A 20,093-nucleotide genomic window follows, 5' to 3' on the forward strand; every position below is an offset into this window, starting at 1 on the left:
TTAACATAAGTTGGTCTTTTTATTATTGTTACAAAGCCACGGTCTGGAACATAGTAAGAGAAGTTCACCATTTGTCTCTCAATATTTCACCATTCAATTAAATTATGGTTGATCTGAATTTCAACTCCATTTATCCATGCTGTTCTGTGGAATGATTAGGCTCATGCAAGTAAGCTCTATTAGCAGATAGCCAGCTGCTTCCCATGAATTTTCAGCCACTGTGCTTGGGAAATCAGCAAGCAGCATGCAAATACCTCCTTCATGGAATCATCCAGACCTCAGTGATATTCTTCCTGCCTATTTTGGAGCTCTTAAAGTTCCTGCACTTATATTAAAATTGGCATTAATAACATTTGTCATAAAAAATTGAGAAACACTTGAAAAGAACAATATCATGTATTACTTTGAAAGAACATAAATGGAGTTTGACCTGAAAAATTAGCATTGGAACAGCAAAATGGGTAGATTTGCCGATGTCTATGCTGTTAGTTCCATAATTCTGGCATCCCAGTCAAGTGATCAACAGAAATGATGAATGGGAAGATTGAGAGAATTAGAAGGAGAAAATTCTCTGGATTGCTCGACTTTCTATTCAGGAGCTGCTTGCCAAATAAAATTGATACAATGCTATCAACAAAATGCCTAATTGCTTTGACTTCACTGTTCCATGGAAAAATAAAAGGTAACAAAGCTACTTTTTTAAAAAAATTGAATTATCCACCATATGGCCTCATTGTGACATCTGTGCCAGGTGCAACAGTTACTTCACAATCTGCAAAGCAAATAAATGAGAGAGTTTTTAAAAAAGTGTCTATATAAAGTCAAGTTACAAATAATCAACTCAAGACACAAAGCCTATTTTTAAAAGATTCTGAGAGGAGCAGTTTCTGAAATATTTATTTCCCAACAATTAACTATTTTTATCTTTTCATCTTCTGTGGAAAATTAAGTATCAAAGTGATTATTTTTCACTTGTGTGGAAGTAGTTATTCATTGCTGTGGACAGATTGTTAGCAGGCCCTTGTCACTAGATGATGATGTTGCACTGCTTGCTGCTGGCTATAGAAAACTATAAATCTTAATACAGGAAGTTTCTTTAATTACAATTTTTTATAGAAACAGGACTTTAGAAGCAATAAGACCGCAGAAGAGGTTTCTGCACATTAGTGATTATCCTGTGCTTTGGTGAATGAATAAAGCAAAGGCCAGAAACCCTAGACTTCCATTTAATTTTGGTGACTGACTATGCAGAGTTATGAATTGGTAACAAAATCTGTATCACAATCAACTTCAAAAAGTGGATTCTGAAATTTGTCTTTCCCATGTAACTAGATTGAATTAGGCAGGTGTGGGATAAATGGCTTGTGAAGCCGAGGATTCCTTTTACCCATTAAAAATCTTTTCAGTTATTCATTTAAAAAGAAATATGGTAACTTCATCTGGAGAAAATTATGAAGGGAGTCAAACATTGAAGTCAGAGGTACCAAGGGTGAAATCTCTGGGTCTGGAGGTGGGAAATGACTATAATCAAGAAGGATGATGGCAAACCCAAATCTGCCACCTCCCCCTCCCTCTGCTTGATTAAATTCAGGGGAAGAAGGTGCAAGCTTTACCCTCTCACCACACCATCAATTGAGGCTCATAAATGATTAATAAATCAAGGGCCTCATATCACTTGGGTCTGCAATTTTAGCTCTAAGTGGGTGGAAAAGAGTCTTGATTAGTCAATGCAGTCACTTTGAAACATCAAAGCTGCGGAAAAAGTCTTTATTAACATAAGTTGGTCTTTTTATTATTGTTAAAAAGCCATGGTCTGGAACATAGTAAGAGAAGTTCACCATTTCCCACACACGAGGGAATACTTTGACCTGCACTTATCTGTGCACGATCAAGCAACTATAAAGAGGACAGGGTGACTACTGAGAACCATCTCCTACCCGTTGCGCCCATCTTCTCATGACTTTCACCTTACAAGATCCTCTCAAAACAATACTTAGCTTTCATATGGGTGATCCCCTGGGAGTCTGCATTGTCCAGCAGCAACACAGCCTCACCATGACACGATTAATTTCTGGAACAGCTGGCCTCTGACTGGGCACTTTCTTTCAGCAGAAATCACACTAGCAGGCAATTGCCTACCTGACTGACAGAAGATCTTGTAGGTTCTCTCAATTTTGTAGATCATAGATTTCCTTCCAGCAAACTGTCCCATCTTGATTTGATTTGATTTATTATTGTCAGATGTATCTAAGCATAGTGTAAAGTTTTGTTTTGCATGCAGTAAAGCAGATCATAACATATGAAGATTATAGGGTGATTGAACACAGCGAGAAATACAAAGCTATGCAAAGAAGGTGTACCAGAAGCACAATCAACATCAACATGACGGATCAGTGGTTAGCACTGCTGCCTCACAATGCCTGAGTTCAATTCCAGCCTCGGAAGACTGCCAATGTGGAGTTTGCACATTCTTCCCCTGTCTGCGTGGTTTTCTCAAGGAGCTCCAGTTTCTTCCCACAGTCCAAAGATATGCAGATTAGGTATACTGGCCATGCTAAATTGCCCAGAGTGTCCGGGGATGCATAGGATAGGTGGATTAGCCATGGAATATGCAGGGTTGAGTGTTGGGTCTGGGTGGGATGCTCTTCGGAGGATTGGTGTGGTCTCGATGGGCTGAATGGGCTGCTTCTACACTGTAGGGATTTTATTCTATGAACATTAGATCTGAAATTTTAGCGTTCCATTCAGAAGTCTAGTAACAGCGGGGAAGAAGTTGTTCTTGAACATGTTGGTATGTGTATTTAAGCTTTTGTATCTTCTGTCCGATGGAAGAGGTTGGAAGAGATTATAAACGGGGTGGGAAGGGAGTTTGATGAAGTTGGCTGCCTTTCCATGGCAATGAGAAGTGTAGATGGAGCCAATAGATGGAACATTGGCTTATGTGATAGTCTGCAAAGTGTTCACAACTTTCTGCAGTTTCTTATGGTCCTCGGCTGAGCAGTTGCTGTACTAAGCTGTGATGCACCCAGTGAGGATCCTTATGGACATGATTAATTTCTGTAGCCTCCTGTGGAACAAGAGGCATTGTTATTGACTATCGCATCAATGTGGCTGGTCTAGGACAGATTGTTAGTGATCATCACTCCTAGGAACTTGATTCTCTCGACTATCTCCACCTCAGCTACATTGATGTAGATAGGGCGTGTCCTCCTCCTTGCTTCCTGAAGTTAATGATCAGGTCTTTCGTTTTGCTGACACTGAGGGACAAATTGGTATTTTTGCACCATGTCACTAAGCATTCTACATCGTTCCTGTCTTCTGTCTCATCATTGTTTGATATCTGGCCTACAACAGTGTGTCATCGGTGAACTTGTAGATAGAGTTTAGACAGAATTTGGCCACACAGTCATGAGTATACAGGGAGTACAGTAGGGACTGAGTTTGCATCCTCATAGACTCCGGTGTTGAGTATTGTCATGGAAGAGTTGCTGTTGCCTATTATGGTCTATGGGTCAGGAAGTCGAGGATCCAATTGCAGAGGGCAGAGCAGAGGCCTCAGTCTCAAACTGTGGAGATTAGTTTGGTTGGGAAATTTGGACTTAGTCAAAAATTGGGAAGATCTCTGCTAAAGTTTCACTCAGAAATCTGTTCATTTCAACTTGATCTTAATTCATTTTCTCATTTGCTCATTGACCACAAAAATATTGTTGTTAAAACTGCTTGAGAAAACAGTATACTTGTTACACAGATCATGGTAACTTTTTTGTTAAACGGACAATGATGATCTTTCTGGCAAGACATTTGTTTCAGTTGAGAGCACTTTATATTAGGATAGTATAGTGTTTAATTTGCTTTTAGCATGACAGTTTTAAGTTAAAGAACATTTAGTGTATCAATCTAATTAGAACATTATCAGAGCAAGGAAAGAATGCTGAACAATTTGTTTCATAGATGAGACTTTGCAGATCACTGCAACTAATAGTAAAAGGTGGTAAAGTATTTTCTATAGGACAGAGGGACAATCCAGCAAGTAAGGGAAGGAAACAAATAGACAATAATCCCCTGTTCCTGAAAGGATGTGAGGCAGAAAGAGTCTGATTTGAAGGATTGTACCGTGGTAAGCAAGGAAAAACAATGTCAATACTTAGTAGTATAGGTCGGTTAGCTCAGATAGTTAGAATGTGTTGCTAATAACACCAATGTCATGTGTTCAATCCTCACATTGGCCAAGTACAGCACTGAAGTTTACAAGTAAGTGACACTTGCAGTGTCAAAGTTTGTAGTTGATTTGGGCAGCATGGTGGCTCAGTGGTTAGCACATCTGCCTCACAGTGCCAGGGACTCGGGTCCAATTCCAGCTTCAGGCGGCTGTCTGTGTGCTCCCTGTGTCTGCGTGGGTTTCCTCCAGGTGCTCCGGTTTCCTCCCACAGTCCAAAGATGTACAGGTTAGGTCAATTGACCACACTAAATTTCCCGTAGGGATGTGTAGATCAGGAGCAAATATAGGATAGGGGAATGGGTCTGGGTGGGTTACTCTTCGGAGTGTCAGTGTGGACTTATTGGGCCGAAGGGCTTGTTTCCACACGAGGGATTCTAATTTTAATTCATCCTGCCATGTAATATCATTAGATTTGGCCCATTGAGTCTGCTCCACCATTCAATCATGGCTGATTTATATGATTGGGTATAACTGATATATACATGATACTTTGCTCCTTATGATTACAGCTATTATCATTAGAGTAGAATGCGAAGTTTGTAGGCATCAAGTATGTATGTTTTTGGTGAAAACAAATAAAGCAATAGAAGACGCAATATAGGAGAGGGTTCTGAAAAGTGTAGAAGAACAGAGGGAATTTGGAGTTTGTAATACCATAAATTACAGGACAAATAATGAAGAGCTGGAGGGTAGAATTAGATTGGATAGCTATTTCTGAATGGCCCCCTTCTGTGCTATATTGATAGCTTCCTGTTTTGTTTCACAGAAAATCAATGTTCATTTGAATTTATTCAGTGTCTTATTGGAGGTCAAACACAGCATGAAATACTAAGGATATTTCACAAGTATGAGAACACACTACAAAAAGGAAACAAATTTACCAACACCCAGTAAATATTGCCATAATATTTTCTTACGCACAAATACAGATGACCAATGAAACTGTGTACTTTGGTGGCAGTTGGTAAAGTATTTGTATTTTTATACTACGGGGCTCAGCAATAAATATGCTATTTCACTCTAAACATTTCATTTCAGGTATTGCATAATGTTATTTGCTTCAGAGAAGAAAATCAACATTTTTAATTAGTGCTGTTGTGTAAATATTTGTAGTGGCAACAAGAAAATGAGAACATCCCTTGTACGATTATAACATTCAGGAGAATGATTGTGCACAATGAGAACCAATTATGTTAATTCTGGTAATGATCTTTGCTTTCAGCAGGCTGTTACAGTTAGTATCATAGTGTATGTGAATCCACAGTCAATAGCTATGTCCAAAATAATGTCCTTGTTTCAGCCTAGACCACCAACTTGTTTCATGAATTGTCAGAGGAAACTAGTAATGTTGAGTCCTCTCAATCACCTTAGGATCCTGCATCACCCATATTATTAGGAGTAAGTGTCAACTCAGTCACACTACAAAAGTTCCCACAATTTTAAGGAAGGAAAACAAGACAAGTAATTTGCTACACATGAAAAAGAAACACAGGAGGCAGTAAAAAAAAATGAGTGGTGTTGTTCTGTAAAAGTACAACATAACCACAATCCCTACTAAGGGGTCCTCAAAAGGGCAGGACTGAAATTAAGATTTTGAAATTATGAATTGACAAAGAAGCCACTTGACCCAGGGCGCAACTAGCTGAAAGTCAGTTTGTATGCATTGTGAATCCCACTCAGTGATGATTATATTGGTGGCAGAGTCAACTAACTGTGCAGAATTGGACAGTGGATACTTTATACAGTTCTGTATACTGTATGTTTACTGTATGTGGAATATACTGTATAAATGCTATCGAGACTGAGTAAAATGATTGGGACAAAATTAAAGAATTTTCAGATTCAGGAATGAAAACACATGAAAATCTTTGAGAAGAGTGAGTATTCTTTGTAAATTAGCTGGATAAAGCAAAAGCATTTTCATTTTACATCCTATAGATTTGGCAACCAGATTTTGGCAGTCAACAATAATACATAGTACTAATTGTGATTTAGCTTTATTGTCACATTCTCAAATGAGTACATTGAAAAGTTTATAAGTCACCACTTACAGCACTATATTAGATATAAGATACCCAGGTACAATCCTTCATTATAGAATAGAGAAATGGAGCAAAAATAAGTTACATTACAGTTATACCCAGCATAACCATAAGTCATAAAAACAAGAAGCAAAGTTAGAAAGGCAAACATCCCAGTCTCTCTCTCTTCAAAAGTTTTTTTTTGCAGCAGACCAGCACAGGGGACGTCCAGGTAATCTGACCGCTGGCTGCCATCATGTTCTGCAAGAGACTACTACCACCATGCTCTGCATTGGGCTGCCTGCATCTCTGCCAACCCGACTTTGGAGGCTGCAGCTGGGTGTTTGAATCTGAGAGAAGGAAGGAGAGAGGGAGGGAGAATGAAAAAGGAAAAAGAACTGGCAGAGCAAAGAAGCTCCAGTTGGGGCATCCTACACTGCTACCAACTTGGCACACATGATTGTGGATAAGGTCATGGAAAACTGGGTAAGGAATGGACATGGACCAGCAGCAACATTTCTCATTAATAATGGTGAAGGGATTGCTATTAATGAAGTTAGAGATATTTGTGTGAATATTGTTACAATAGGGGGTAAACCGTCCTGCTTAATTCAAACCAGCAACACAGAAAAGATTTATCTTGTGTAGTAATCTGTGAAAATTTGAGACCAAGAGCTATTTAAAGTAAAAATTAACAACTTTATTTCTTAAGGTATAACAGAGAATAATTAACTAACAACTGTTTACAACTCCTTCCACTAACCTATTTTGACCTTCCCCTTCTACAATACTAATCCGATAAAACCCTCCCCGATTAAGATTTACCAAAATTCAAATTTTCAAAACCAGCTAGAAGTCGAATCTTCTCTTTATCTTCCTTTGTCTTCTTTTCTCCCTCTGAGAGATTTCTATTTCACAGGTTACTAATTAATAAAGGTATCCTTAAGAAAGCTGTTCTCTGGGCAGTCTGTCTACATGATGGGGCTTGGCAGTTCTCCTCCCAACTGTTCAATTGGATTGTATCATTGGCTTTTAAGATTGTCAATAAACTAAATTCAAACTTGATTGGAGTTTGGTTTTTGGGGGGTATAATTTAAACTGACTGGCCAAATTCGAATCTGTTTTGTCATTTCCAGGCAACCAGCTACCCTATCTACTGAATCACATATTACATTAAATCATCTTCAGGACACTTAGTGTCCTGCTAGCTTTTAACTCTCTTAAGTGTACAGTACACTCACATCTTCATAACAATATGAACATAATAATAACAGGGCAGGAGAAAGCCCTTTTAGCAATGGGTTATGGGAAAAGAATCATGTAATAATAAATGAAATAGTTCATAAAATTTTGGCAGATGAGTCAAAACAATCATCTGAAGTAGCATGGGCTATATACGCTAAGAATTCATTGCACACAGCGGGCGTTTGTTATTTATATCAATTAGTTGTCGGTAGAAATCCTAAAGTTAATTCAGTAATATGTGATCAACTATCAGTTTGGAAATGGAGTACAATTAGTTCTACTTTTTCAGAGAATGCAGGCAGAAAGATTTCAGCAAGCCTTAAGCTACAAGGTGAGGCCATCAGAAACAACCTGAGAGATATGGTTTATCACAAGAAAGAGGGAATTATAAGGTTAAAACAGGAATAATGGCAAGGGGATTTGAAGAAAAACTGGGGGACCAAGATGCAAGGTGGCTTCACCAAAGGCGGGAAAAGCCATTTTGGATTTTTTTGGATTTGTCAGGATCAGATGCTTGGAAGTATAAGTCTGGTTGGAGACAAGAAAGTCTGCAGATGCTGGATTCAAAGGTAGAGAAGCAGGAGGCTGGAAGTACACAGCAAGCCAGGCAACATCAGGAAGTGGAGAAATCAACATTTTGGGTATACCCCCAATCCTGAAGAAGGGTTAAGTGTAAGGGGAGCTGCAGATAAAGGAATTGGGGGGGGGGGGGGAGAGAGGGTGGTGAGGCAGGGGAGAGTTGAACACAGGTGGTTGGTCGTTGGGAGGAATGAATCTGGTTGGAGGCTAGAAGGAAGGGTCGATGAGAGGAATGGAAGGGAGGGGGTGGGGCTGGGAAGGGAGTCAGGTGATGGGAAGGGAAGTTATTTGAAATTGAAGAAGTCAAAGTTGAATCCTCCAGGCTGCAGGTGGAAGATGAGGTGTTGTTCCTCCAATTTGCAGTTTGGTTCATTGTAGCAATGGAGGAGGCCAAGGATGGTCATGTCAGAAAGAGAGTTGAAAGGGGAATTAAAATGGGCAGTGACTGGGAGATCAGCTCGGTCCCTTCGGGCCCGGTTGAGATGCTTGGTGAAATGTTCTCTTAGTTTATGTTTAGCCTCACCAATGTAGAGAAGACCACATCAGGAGCATTAGATACAATAAACTAGGTTGGAGGAGAGGAAGGTGAACCTCTGTCCCACCTGGAAGAACTGTGTTCACCTCTCCCCACCTCACCACCCTGCCCCTCCACTCCCTTTACCTGCAGTTCCCCTTACATGCACCCCCAGTCCTGAAGAAGGGTCATACCCGAAATGTTGACTTCTCCATCTCCTGTTGCTGCCTGGCTTGCATCCTGTTCTTCCACCCTCCTGCTTGTCTACCTGGGAGTAGAAGACAATTCATATGAAAACTGCATTTGTGCAGGGACTTAAGCTGAAAAAGGAAGTTTTTCTTGGCCCGTCAAAAGAGGCATAAATTCAGTAAATTCACTGTGAAGTGAAACACATGGAAGTATAGTTTAAATGATGCCTCTAATGTGAGGCACTTTTCAGTAAGGAACGTCTCAAAATTAGACTGTCATCATTTAAAAGCAGATGCTGCAGTACTGAATTGGCATTGTAAAGGCAGCTTTTAAGTGTCTTTCTGATGCACGTAGATGGTTTTTATTTGTGGAGTGAGAAGCAATGAATTTGAACACATTGTCAAAAATGGACTTAAAGCAGAATTCAAAATTTGAAGTCAGGCTTCTGGGGCCTTTTACATTGGATTGGAACTCAAGAATGGATCAAATATCACTTTGCAAAGGCAATCTTATTTGTAAAATGTTGCCCAATTGATATTAGTCAAAAAGTAGGGTTTCACAAGGAGATGAAGTGGCTTCTAAAATGGAAATGCAGGAATTATGTCATCTAATTTGGCTGCAAAATTGGTAAGGGCTTTTGCCTGAAACATCGATTTTCCTGCTCCTCCGATGCTGCCTGACCTGCTGTGCTTTTCCAGCACCACTCTCATCTAGACTCTGATTTCCAGCATCTGCAGTACCCACTTCTGCCCTGCTAAATTGGTGGGCAATGAAACGAGGCCAGATGCAAGTTTTGAAGTATTAGAATTGTATATAACTATGAACAATCATAATGTGGAATTGGGTAATTGAAACATTCAAAGTTAAAAATGCAGCATTGTGTTTTGAAATGTCTATCATTGGGAGATGGCAGGAGCATGAAACTAGTTAGTTGTTATGATGCTCCTTCTGCAGATATCTGTGATAAGTTCTCAAGTACAGAAGGTTGATAATTTTTCTTGTGGAGATGAAAGGCAAATATTGCCTTTTAGTTCACAAAGCTAAAAAGATCAGAGAAGCAGTAAATTGTATCTTGGCAGCAGAAACTCTTGCTCTTTGAGGCAGTCGATATGGTATTTTCATTATTGAAAACATTGGAAGAAATTATGGAAAGGGATTCATATTGAGTACTACACTGATAATAAATCACTATGGGATAATATGCACTCAATGAAATGTCAGAATGAAAAAAAAAGACTGAGATCACTGTGGTTTTTAAAATAGATGGTGGAGAATAGAGAGATCTCCAAATTGAAATGCGTAGATAGCAGCAGTAGCTGGTTGCTTTACAAAGGAAGAACCAAGTTCTGAGAAACTGTTGGAAATAACAAGGAATCTTGAAACTTTATCTGTAAAGAAAAAAAAATAGGAATATCATTTTGTCTTTTTTTATTTGCAGATTGATTTATTTAAAAAACAAGGGGAATTTGTTATCATCCAATACGGTATGAAGCCCAAATGAGGGAACTGTTCATGGATATATTAATTTAGAATTAATTGGATTTACATTGTTATAGGAAAATGGTTAGCTAGAAGTCAGTGGAGATGAGTTTTATGGAGTGGAGCTAACTAAAGTTCTCACATCAAAGTGTAGACTTGGAAGTCTTAAGTACAGTTGTGTAATTCAATTTAACATAGTCACCATTGGGAACATGATAGCCAATTTCTACACAGCATTGTCCCAAAAACAGCTTTGAAGGAAATCAACATGTAATCTGGGTATGTTATGTTGATAGAGTGATATAATGCAACAATGTGTATCATAAATGAAACACTTCACTTGACACTCCTTCCCTTGCTTCCTGTCCTCACAGACATCACTCCCCCACACACCTGTGCCAACTGACTTACACCCACAAGCTTGTTGAAATCACATACCATTTCATAATGATATGTTCAATTCACTTGCTGTCCATCTTCCATATCGACACATTGAGATGCAGTAACCTCCTAGAGCAAGATCTGGTAGCAGACATAGATTCATAGAGTCATAGAGATTTACAGCATGGAAACAGACCCTTTGGTCCAAACCGTCCATGCCGACCAAATATCTCAACTCAATCTAGTCCCACCTGCCAGCACCCGGCCTATATCCCTCCTAACCCTTCCTATTCATGTACCCATCCAAATGCCTCTTAAATGTTGCAATTGTACCAGCCTCCACCACTTCCTCTGGCAGCTCATTCCATACATCTTTTGGATCAAGGAATGGGAAAGCACAGGAAGTCATGAAAAAGAGATAAACTGCATTCATTGAATGGCAGGTTTTGAACTGTCAGGGTGAGAGTGGTCCTTGCTAACAAAATAATGGACAAGCCAGGATTTCTGCCAGGGCCTCAATTCAAACAAGTTGTGCATTTGAGTGACAAAATCAATGCGACACATTGCTGAAGTATGTTCCTCTTTAGACTAATCACCTTAAACTCAGCAAATGAGGAGACAATCACTTGGCAAAGGGGATTCGTATTTGCAACATAATAAATATTGGCGAGGCAAAGGTTTCTTGTTCTTTTTTGAATACGACTGTTGGATTTTTTGAAAACCGCAGTTAATATCTGACTTGCAACATGGTACCTCTGGTGGTAAAGCACTCCCTAACTTCTGAACTGGATCATTGATTTAAAATATGTGATCAATTCTCTGGCATGAGCCATGATCTTCAGTTGCAAGAATGCTACCACTGAGTTCAGAATGACAACAAAGCACACAGATTTTCCCATGGCAGAATCAGGCAGTGATTTCACATGCCAGACTAGCTATTTAACGAACAGGGATAAAAAAAATCCCTCAATGTTATTTTTTGCAAACTTGTAAAAGAAATGGATTTACAATGTTTCTACAAATATGCAAGAAAGCCTTACTCACATTATTACTCCAAAACAAACAATGTAACCATTAATTTTGCACCTAGATGTCAATATATCTTTCAAATTAAGTTTACTAACAAGCCATAAAAACGAACTTCATCCACATTATTTTTATGTGCCACGACAATGCTCCTTTGCCAAAGCCATTTGTTGCTTATTGTTCCTTCTATAGCTTGGTTTAACCAGGATAACTACTCACTAATACCCAGTCTGGGTTCGACCAGGCGCATTTAGTTCCTTACCTCATTGCAGCCTTGGATCAAACATAGACAAAACAGCTAAAATGCAGAAGTGACGCGAGAGTGACAGCCTTTGACATCAAGACTACATTCGACAGACCTTGGCATCCAGTAGCCCGAGCAAAACTGGAATCAATAGGAATCAGGGCAAATTCTTTGCTGGTTGGAGTCATATCCGGCACTTAGGAAAATAGCTGTGGTTGTTGTAGATCTGTCATCTCAGCTTCATGACATCTCTGCAGGAGTTCATTCAGGGTAGTGCCCTAAGCCTAAGCATCTTCAGTTACATCATTAGTGATCTTCCTTCCATCATAAGGTCAGAAGCAGGAATGTTCACTGATGATTACACAATGATCAGCATTATTTACGACTCCTTAGATACCAAAGCAGTCCATGTTCAAATGCAACAAAATCTAGACAATATCTAGGCTTGGGCTGACAAGTGGGATGTAATGTTCGCATCACACAAATGCCAGGCAATACCTATCACCAATTAGAGTTAATCTAAACACCACCTTTTGACATTCAATGGTGTTATCATCACTGAATCCCCCAACACACTAGGGGTTACCATTGATCTGAAACTCAACTGGACTTTCCACAATAAACCCAGGGCTATAAGAGCAGGTCAGAGGCTAGAATACATCAGCAGGTAATTCATCTCTTGACTCTCCAAAGCCTGTGACCCATTGACAAGATACAAGTCAGGAATGTGATGGAATACTTCTCATTTGGGTACAGCTCCAACAACACTCAGGATGTTTGACACCATCCAGGACAAAGCAGCCACCTGATTGGCACCATATTCACAAAAATGCACCTCCTCAATCATTGAGAATCAATGTGTTCTATCTACAAAATGCACTGCAGAAATTCACCAAAGGTTCTGGGAGAGCACCTTCCAAACCCACAACCATGTCCTCATAGAAGGGCAAAGGCAGCAGATCCATTGGAACGCCAGCACTTGCAAGTTCCCGTCCAATCCACTCACCATCCTGACTCGGGAATATATTGTTGTACCATCACTATCAATGGGTCAAAATCCTGAAATTCACTCCTTAAGGGCATTGTGGGTCTACCTACAGCACATGGACTACAACAGTTCAAGAAAGCAGCTCACCACCGTCTCAAGAGCAACTAGGAACGTAAAATAAATGCTGGCCAGCCAGCAACACCTATGTCTCACAAGCAAATAAGAGAAAACTTACTTTCAATGTACGTAGTGACTACATCCAAAGCAGATGGAGGCTTGGAAGAGAGCTACATGTTTAGCTCAAATGATGTGCTGTAGACAGCTGAATAATATAAGATCCTTTGATGGTAATACTCACATTCAAAAATTTTGGGTTGTTCGAATATGTTGCCATCCTATTGCAGCAGCTGTTCTTGGCATGAAAATGACGTCTGGCAAGTCATAAGAACATAAGAAGTAAGAGCAGAAAACTTCCATTTCACTGTTCTGTTCTGTCATTCATGATTTTTACTTGCTTATTTCAAAATGGTTCTCTTTTCCAAAGACCAAGCAGTGATGATGTTGATTAAATGAATTAATTACCCTGCATTTTAAATCCAGTGATAATCTGTTAACTCCACATCAGGTTGGATTGATTAAATATCACATGATTGAATTCCAATGAAATATTACACAATTTTAAGGGGATTGACAGATTTGATAGAGGAGGGAATATTTCCATGGTTTGGAGGTCACAGTCAGGGAATAAAGAGCTGTTCAACTAGAACAGTGATGTTCAGTCAATGGGTTGTAAATTTCTGCTCCAGATTCTTGTGGATATTGAATCATTGAAAATTATTTAAAGCAAATCAATAATCTTATAGAAAGCAAGGGAATTGAGGATTTTGGAGATAATGTAGAAAAATAGAATTCTGGTAGGTCATGCCCACATTGATCCTGCCCTGTCAATCAAAGAGTTAACCAGTCAACCTTTGCTCCTATTTCATTAGTTCTTATGATTTACCAAATTTCATTTTCATACCATAACTATTCACTGCAACAACATCATGGCAACATATTTTAGTAATCCAACAAGTCTGAATGAAAACTCCACATCGAAGTATCTTAAGCTGCGAAGCTGCCTGCCTCTACTCTATTCCAGTCTATCAGCTGTAAATTCTGGCCCTTGTTCATAAAGTGAATCAAGTCTTAGTTAAAGGTTAGTGGACTATGCACCGGATTGTTGCAATTTTTCCTGAACTTTAGTGATATAGTTCTATTTCTCCAAGTTTTTCTGTTTCCAGGAATCGACTGAAAGATTTTATGTGACATCTACACTTATTCAAACTTAACTTTGTTATTTGTCCAATGTATATGTAATTTACAAAACATAATTCACAACACAAGTTATCCACTACTTTTGTTATGATCAGTATGGATGGTTTTCTTTTCTACCCTTTTAAGTCTTGTTTCTTTCCTTCTGAATGACAAACTACATTTCTAGAATGCTCAGATTGTGCAACTATGATTTCCCGTAACTTTTGTCTATCATGAAAAGCATTTGATGATTTGGACCATCTTTTCCTTACTGAATTAGTTGATAATTCTTTTGTTAAATTTTTATGTGTCTATTCTTGATGTTGCTCTTGCTCCTTGCATAGAAAATAATGCAATTCTTTTTTTTTTATTTCTTCAGGTCAAACCCAAAATATCTGAGACATTTGTTGCCGGAATGATGCTGATTATATGAGATTGAGGTGAAATCAATGAGCTTGAGCAATCAAAGTGAAGTAATTTAATCAGAAAATAATTATCAAAGTAAAATATGTAACCTTGCTTTTGTGATTCACTTATGATTTGGTCAAAAGGCCAAAAATCTTTGTAAATTATGAAAACACATGAAACAATTTCACTGCTGTCGGTACGTGAAAATAGGTTTTATCAAATATAAATTGATCTGTTTTGGTTTCAGTCATCAAGCTTTGCCACATTAGATTTTAAGAAGTCAAAATGAGTAACCAGGAAATGCATTGTTGGCAGTATATCCTTCCCCTTGCTACATGCGCCTGTCCTCAAAAGAATGAGATGAAAAATGTTAACACTATAAATAACATTAAAAATTCAGAAATAGCATGATATGGTAAAATAGTGATAAGTCAAATTGCAAGTAGTCTGCCACAAATTTAGAACATGGAACATAGAACATAGAAAAGTACAGCACAGAACAGGCCCTGTGGCCCATGATGTTATGCCGAAATTTAATCCTAATGTAAAAATAGTAACTTAACCTACGCAGCCCTCAACTCACTGCTATCCATGTGCATGTCCAGCAGTTGCTTACATGTCCCCAATGACTCTGCTTCCACCACCACAGCTGGCAACGCATTCCATGCATTCACAATTCTCTGCATAAAGAACCTACATCTGACGTCTCCTTTATACCTTCCTCCTAATATCTTAAAACTATGACTTCTCGTACCAGTCAATCCTGCCCTGGGGAAAAGTCTCTGGCTATTGACTCTATCTATTCCTCTCATTATTTATGCAGAGTTTCAGGCAGCCTGATTTGCCTACAAATGCACTCCATGTCAAAAATGAAAATAGTGATGCACTGAGCAAAAAAATCATTTTTCAATTTGGCCACAGCTTACAATGGCCTCACCTTGTACAGTAAAATGCATCGAACACCATTACAATTTAGCTCTGGAAAAGGTCTGTAATCTTTCTCTGCTTATTGTGCTACCTTTGGGCACACCAACCACACAGCTTCAAGATGTAGACAAGACCATTTTGCATGATATCAGTGCAATATTGCCCATGATTCTGTGCTCTAATTTGGCCCAACTCCATTTGTTGCGTTCATTGGAGAAGAGTGCACAACATCAACTGACCAGAATTACAGATCTAGAACTTCAGCTCAGCATTGACATCCCTTGATTGGATTTCCTATTCTGTTGGTGGGAGTGGTTAACAACTTTGCCACCACTGCAGTTTTGAACTGTCTGAATTTGATTTATCACAATTTCATTGTATAATAATTTAATTGCAATATTTTGATTTGATATTTTTTCCAAATCTCCTCAGAGCTATAAACTCCATCAGCTGGCAATTCTCTCAAATTCCTTCACTACCTCTTAATTCACTTGTGACCACCAGGTTTCGCTGAACATTGATGTATTTAATTAAGGAAACTGTTTTTTTCAAATTAGGTCTCTTTTCATGTCCTGCTACCAACATTATGCTACCCTGAATAATACTGATTAAACTAATATCATTAATTATGGGTGACTAAGATTACCTATGGAATATCAGTTCTGTTTCTAGATATTTGGCACTTTAAAGTAAAAGAAGAACAAAATGTATTTTTTTTTCTAGTAATGACCACAGCTCTTTTTCTCTATAGTGGTACATAACCTTGGATTCTAACCTGACTTTAGAATGTATGCAACATTTAAGAATGATTGCAAACAACATATAGGCAACCTGTTCAGATTTGAAATTATACATTGAACAGGCTTTATTGTTTTTGTCTCAGTAATTCTGGTTTTATATATTGCAACATAGTATGCACATTTATAGTGCCAACATAATGTTACTGGATATCAACTCAAGTGGAAAATACAATACTTTAAAAGAGATTATCAAATTATATCAGCATTAGGCATACTGCCTCTGAACTATCCTTCATCTAAACTACATTTGATTTTGACTACATGTACACAATGCCACATGGAACCAATCGATAAGAAAAAAAAAGGTTCAGAGTTTGTAATCGTAAACTATATTTCAATAGTAAAATACATTTATATGTATTGCCTGACCAGTTGTGAAAGCTGGCATGCTTGACTTGTCCTCCAGTCCATTAATACTGGATAATACTAATGTAATTATCCCAGAAAATAATTGTTGTGCTAATTGGTCTTAAAAAACTGCAAGTTAAATTCAGTAAAAACTGTTCGTCATATTGATAATTGAACAAATCACATTGTTACTATTTGATTTGAATGCTTGACTGGTCACCTTAAACTAACAGTTGAAGAAATAATCAAACTGTTCTTGGAACACAATGTTAAATTTAAGTAAAGGCTGTGATGGTGGATCCAGTTGGACTTCAAGTAATTGAAAAATGCCGCAAGGATTACCTCAGTTTCTCATGATAACTTAGGTAAAAGACCTGAAAAACTTCAAAATCAACATTACACACCATATCAATTTGCCCAGTTCCCTGAGGGATCTGCAGTTCTCATGTCATATCACAACAAGTGATTGAAAGATCCTCTGTGCAATTTCAAGGTCCCTATCCTGACGTTGCTGACTCTAGTTGGAGATATTTCTGGAGGTTTCAACAAAACAATCTCTTCCCTCCAATTGTCTAACACCCACACCATAAAGCACATCAGTGCTCTTGGCACTCTGTCTCCTTCAATCAATTGGCAAGTGATTATGCAATCTGATGATTTTTATTCTAAGTTAAATATCATAAGACCATAAGAAATGGGAATAGTCCTTTGATCCTGCTCTACCATTAAACATGACAGATCTGACATTCCTCATGTCCACTTTCTTGTCCTTTCCTCATCTTCCTTGATTCCCCTATTGATCAAGAATCTATCTCAGCCTTACACACACACACAAGGATTCTCCTCCCTCAGCTCACTGATGTAAGGAATTCCAAAGACTTAAGCTTCAGAGCAGAAATTCCTCCTCATCTCAGTCCTCCATTGGAACATCTTTATTCTAAGACTGTGCCCTCTGGTCCTAGACTCTCCCATGGGGGTAAATATCTTTTCAGCATTTACCCTGTCAAGCCCCTTAAGAATCCTGTATGTTTGAATGAGATCACCCCACATTCTTCTGAATTCTGATATCATTTTATTAATTTCCATTACTTTCATAATTATCGACCATATATGTTCAAAAACAAAAATAATGTTTTGCCCCATGACCTTCTTTCAGTGTTTTTGAATTAGATTCCCCACAGTATGGAAACAGGCCCTTTGGCCCAACAAGTCCATACCGACCCTCCGAAAAGTAACCCATCCAGAGCCATTCCTCTATCCAATATTTACCCCTGACTAATGCACCTATTGGCAATTTAACATGGCCAATTCACCTAAACTGCACATCTTTGGACTGTAGGAGGAAACTGGAGAACCTGGAGGAAACCCATGCAGATACAGGGAGAATGTGCAAACTCCACACAGACAGTCGCCTGAGGCCAGAATCAAACCTGGGTCCTTGGTGCTGTAAGGCAACAGTACTAACCACTGAGCCACCATACCGCATTTTCTTTGGGGGAGAGATTGAGTAATTTGGGTCTGCACTCTTTGGTGTTTAGAAAGATCAAAGTTGACCTTATTGAAACATATATGATTCTTAGGAGACTTGACAGGGTAGAAGGGGAAAGGTTACTTTCCTTTGGAGGACCAGGGACCATAATCTCAGAGTAAAGAGTTGCCCATGTTTGACCTGTCTCACTGTGCTCTCTCCATCTATCTCTATGTCCCTCCCTGTCTATCTGGCCATCTTTCTTATCCCCTCTCCGTCTTTCCCTTCTCCTCTCCATTCCCCGACCAACGTCAGGGTTTTCTCCCGGTCGGGGAACCGCGTTGTACCTCCCTCGCTGTTTCCACCCCGATGCCAGGCACACGTGCAATATTTTGTAAAAGGGCTGTCATATTCTTTTTTTTTTCTATTTGACCCAACAAACGGAGGTGAAACCAGACCCAGGGGGTCGCCGCGGCACAGCCAGGAGGTCGCCTCCGCCATGGGGACACACACCATTTCCCCTTTTTGTACAAACACTGAGAATCCAGACCCGCCGCTCCTCTGGCAGAGGAGGGCGAGAGGGACAGTTCAGCGCAGAGTGTGCGCAGCAGGTTGTTTGCAGGACTTCAAACTCCAGCTCGTTCGACGCACGCCACGTCCACTGAATCCTCCGCCCTTCCCACCCTCCCGGCTTTCTCCCTCCTTCCCTCACCCCTGCCGACCCTCGCTCGCCCTCCCTCTATCTCCCCCCCCCCTCACCCATGCCAACCCTTGCGCTCGCCCTCCCAGTGCCCATTGCGTGGTACCCAAAGCAGCTAAAGAACACACTGGAACACCGAACCAGTGTTATTCAGCAGATAGATATGTTTACAAACCGGAGAATAAATTTAATAGCAAAGTTCACCCTTGGATCCCTCCTCTGTTCGCGATTCTCTGGCCAGGGGATGACAGTGATAACTCCGGGTGTCGGGATAGGATTTACCTGTAACCCCATGTCAGCAACAAGGTGTAGAGGGAGCTTTACTCTGTATCTAACCCTGTGCTGTCCCTGTCCCTGGGAATGTTTGATGGGGGGGACAGTGTAGAGGGAGCTTTACTCTGTATCTAACCCCGTGTTGTCCCTAGGATGGGGGTGGACAATGTAGAGGGAGCTTTACTCTGTATCTAACCCCGTCCTGTCCCTGGGATGGGGGGGACAGTGAAGAGGGAGCTTTACTCTGTATCTAACCCCGTGCTGTCCCTGGGAGTGTTTGATGGGGGTGGACAATGTAGAGGGAGCTTTACTCTGTATCTAACCCCGTGCTGTCCCTGTCCCTGGGATGGGGGAGGACAGTGTAGAGGAAGCTTTACTCTGTACCTAACCCCGTGCTGTCCCTGTCCCTGGGATGGGGGGGGGGGGGACAGTGTAGAGGGAGCTTTACTCTGTATCTAACCCCGTGCTGTCCCTGTCCCTGGGTTGTGGGGGACAGTGTAGAGGGAGTGTCACTCACAGAGAGCAGAGCGTTCTGGATAGTGATGGAGTCTGTGGGGAGGGCGAGGCCTGGGTCGGAGAGATGTTCTAGAAGGTTCTTCTCAAGCTGCGGGTCGATTTTCCCATCATCCTCCTGGCCACTGCCTTTACCCACCGTGCTGTGAGCCTGAGGGATGGGACTGTCGCTACGCGAAGTCGGACCCAGGGTCACCTCTGGGATTGCTGCAGGAGGGTAAGGGAGACACAGAGATGCATGTGAGACATTGGCTCTACCCTTCTCTCACACACTCACACCATCCGATAATACCCCTCCCTCTCTCACACACTCACACCATCCGATAATACCCCTCCCTCCCTCACACACACACTCACACCATCCGATAATATCCCTCCCTCTCTCTCACACACACACACCATCCGATAATACCCCTCCCTCCCTCACACACACACTCACACCATCCGATAATATCCCTCCCTCTCTCTCACACAC

At 40.2% G+C, this 20,093-nt stretch overlaps 1 protein-coding gene and 1 long non-coding RNA gene across 2 annotated transcripts in view; both read right to left on the reverse strand.

The window, feature by feature from the left end:
• Positions 1–1,561: 1,561 nt before the first annotated feature.
• Positions 1,562–18,546, reverse strand: LOC122560113. The gene is made up of 3 exons (XR_006314644.1): positions 18,334–18,546; positions 7,389–7,393; positions 1,562–1,573 (listed from the first exon to the last, which is right to left on the reverse strand). It is a non-coding gene; the product is annotated as an uncharacterized LOC122560113 (long non-coding RNA).
• A 1-nt stretch (position 18,547) lies between these two features.
• The window catches only part of LOC122559958, a 4,749-nt gene continuing 3,203 nt past the window's right edge, over positions 18,548–20,093 (reverse strand). Inside the window, exon 5 of the mRNA XM_043710067.1 lies at positions 18,548–19,114. The gene's annotated coding sequence lies outside the window, so the exon portion shown is untranslated. The remainder of the gene's footprint in view (positions 19,115–20,093) is intronic.

The sequence above is a fragment of the Chiloscyllium plagiosum genome, chromosome 20 (genome assembly GCF_004010195.1).
Source record: "Chiloscyllium plagiosum isolate BGI_BamShark_2017 chromosome 20, ASM401019v2, whole genome shotgun sequence".
In the NCBI taxonomy this organism is placed as follows: domain Eukaryota; kingdom Metazoa; phylum Chordata; class Chondrichthyes; order Orectolobiformes; family Hemiscylliidae; genus Chiloscyllium; species Chiloscyllium plagiosum.